Raw genomic sequence first — 3,328 nt, forward strand, 5'->3', positions numbered from 1 at the left:
ATTCTTTGAAGCTAGATCTATTTTTCTCATTTCCAGTAGGTTTATCCACAAAACCTGAGGTAGTAATGATGTTCATAACATCATTCAATTCATATATATAAAACTACCTTATTCGAAGGTTTAAATTTGAAAATACTAGAACATAGTTTAGTTAATTATAAACTTGTTCGCAAACAAAAGTTAATCCTTCTAACTTGACTTTTAAAATCAACTAAACACATTTTCTATATCTATATGATATGCTAACTTAATGATTTAAAACCTGGAAACACAAAAAACACCGTAAAACCGGACATACGCCGTCGTAGTAACACCGCGGGCTGTTTTGAGTTTGATAATTAAAAACTATGATAAACTTTGATTTAAAAGTTGTTCTTTAGGGAAAATGAATTTCCTTATGAACATGAAACTATATCCAAAAATCAAGGTTAAACTCAAAGTGAAAGTATGTTTTTCAAATTGGTCATCAAGACGTCGTTCTATCGACTGAAATGACTACCTCTTACATAAACGACTTGTAACTTATATTTTCGACTATAAACCTACACTTTTTATATTTATATTCATAAAATAGAGTTCAATATGAAATCATAGCAATTTGATTCACTCAAAAAGGATTTAAAACGAAGAAGTTATGGGTAAAATAAGATTGGATATTTTTTATTGTTGTAGCTACGGGAAATATTGTAACAATTCTATACAAATCATATCCTAGCTAACTTATATTGTATTATACATGTATTCTAATATATTATGTAATCTTGGGATGCCATAGACACGTATGCAAATGTTTTGACATATCATATCGACCCATCTATATATATTATTTGGAACAATCATAGACACTCTATATGCAGTAATGTTGGATTTAGCTATACAGGGTTGAGGTTGAGGTTGATTCATGAATAGTAAATAAGTTAAAAAAAAGTTTTTTTTAAAAAAATAATAAAAAAAATTATTACTTTCGTGAAAAAAAAAATTTTTAAAAAAAGAAAAAAATAATTTAAAAATCCTTCAAAAAGAAATAATAAAATCGTTAAAAAAATATAAAAATAAAATTTTTTTTAAAAAAATATTATATATATATATATATATATATATATATATATATATATATATATATATATATATATATATATATTTAAGATTTTGTCTATAAAATTAAAAAAATATATATATTTATTTTATGTTTTATTACCTTTAGATTTTTAGACTCTAGTTACAACTTTTAGTAATAATTTTCGTTTTGCCATAGTTATTTTTATACTTTTAGATTTTTAGGCTTTGACGTAAAATCCCTTAAGTGCTTTTTCTTTAGACTAAGATTTAGGTGGCTTAAAATTTTGCGACGCCGTGTTAAAATTTTAGTATCATTTTAAGTAATTGCCGTTTTTCTTTTAGAATCCCTTTTAAGTTTCGACGCGCTACTTTCTTATTTTTATTTTTCGACCTTTTATTTTTTCGACGTTTTTCGACGCAATCTTTTTCTTTCTTATTTCTCGACGCTCTAGTTTTTAGGACATAGAATTTTCTATTTCTTCTCTAAAATTTCAAACGAAAAATTATTTTAAGCGATTAAATTGATAAACATCCAAATTTTCTGGTTCGTAGTAATAGTTGGATTTGTTAGTGGTGAATTGTGGGCTTCCGATTTAAAGGGTCCTGGCTACCTGCTGCATCTATTGGCTATTTGAAACGTGGGCAAAATCAGAAAATTCTATTAATTTGATAACTTATATAATTTTTATTTTTATAACTAATAGGATATTTAGTGAATGCACCGAGCAATATTGTTGTCGTTGATTTTCTTTAGAATCATCATCTAGTCGAACAAGTTCTCCAACTCAAATTTCCGATAATCCATTTTTTTGAACCCGACTTCACAACTGAGAATCCGGAGGATATTCAAGTACAATTCCAAGATCCTGAACCACTAATCATTCCTCCTGAACCACAAATAGTTAAATCAAAATCTTCTAGTGATTCGGATTCAACAAATTCAATTATGGAAGTAACGGAACCTCAAAGTACGGAAGACCGAATGAGAGCCACACGCACGGGCCAAGGTCACGCCATTAATCAGCCAGATGTTAGAGCATCAGATTTTGAAATCAAAGGATAAATCCTACACATGATCATCAATCAGTGCCAATTTGGTGGTACAACAAAAGAAGATCCAAACGAACATCTTCGAACTTTTAATAGGATTTGTAATCTATTTAAAATCCGAGAAGTTGAGGATGAAACTATTTATCTTATGTTGTTCCCATGGACTTTAAAAGGAGAAGCCAAAGATTGGTTAGAATCGTTACCTGAAGGAACGATTGACTTATGGGATATTTTAGTTGAGAAATTTCTTCAAAGATTCTTTTCGGCATCTAAAGCCGTGAGACTTCAAGGAGAAATTGCCACGTTCGTGTAAAAGCCAAATGAAACGTTATATGAGGCATGGATAAGATTCAGAAGGATGTTGAGAGGATGTCCTCAACACGGTTTAGATACTTTTCAAATAGTGCAAATTTTCTATAAAGGCGTCAACATCGCCACACGAAAAGACATCGACACAGCAGCTGGTGGTTCCATTATGAAGAAAACCACAATCGAAGCTCACAAAATCATTGATAACACAGCCTCCCACTCACATGAGTGGCATCAAGAAAAAGATATCTTTCGTTCATCTAAAGCGGCTAGAGCCGATTCTAGCCATGACTTTGATTCTGTTTCTGCAAAAATAGATGCTTTCGAAAGACGAATGGAAAAGATGACTAAAGATATTCACGCAATACGAATCAGTTGTGAGCAATGCGGTGGACCACACTTAACGAAAGATTGTAATGTTGAGCAAATGATGGAACAACGAGAGAATGATTCCTACATAAACCAAAGGCTGGGATATAATTATCAAAATAATTATCAACCGCCAAGGCCAAACTTTAATCGAAATCAAAATATTCTTTACAATCTAAATGGACCCAATAATAACTCATACAACCAACAAGGTCCGAATAACCAACCAACTCAAAACAACACTTTCAATCAACAAAGACCTGGCTTGTATAAACCAACACAACAAACCGAAGAGAAAAAGTCAAATCTGGAAGAAGTGGTATTTAAGCTAGTTGAATCTCAAACACAATTTATTGAAACTCAAACCCAAACGAATGAGAGGTTTGATCAGTCATTTAGAACTCAACAAGCTTCCATTTTGAATCTAGAAAAACAAGTAGGTACTCTTGTTAGATTGATGAGTGAAAGAGAACAAGGAAAGCTACCGAGTAATAATGAAGTAAATCCTCGGAATGAAAATGTTAACATGGTATCAAAAAAT

At 30.8% G+C, this 3,328-nt stretch overlaps 1 non-coding gene across 1 annotated transcript; it reads right to left on the minus strand.

The window, feature by feature from the left end:
• Window positions 1-2,389: 2,389 nt before the first annotated feature.
• LOC139873907 (small nucleolar RNA R71) lies at window positions 2,390-2,496 on the minus strand. Its single transcript, XR_011767617.1, has one exon. It is a non-coding gene; the product is annotated as a small nucleolar RNA R71 (small nucleolar RNA).
• Window positions 2,497-3,328: the final 832 nt, after the last annotated feature.

The sequence above is a fragment of the Rutidosis leptorrhynchoides genome, chromosome 10, assembly GCF_046630445.1.
Source record: "Rutidosis leptorrhynchoides isolate AG116_Rl617_1_P2 chromosome 10, CSIRO_AGI_Rlap_v1, whole genome shotgun sequence".
Classification (NCBI taxonomy): Eukaryota; Viridiplantae; Streptophyta; class Magnoliopsida; order Asterales; family Asteraceae; genus Rutidosis; species Rutidosis leptorrhynchoides.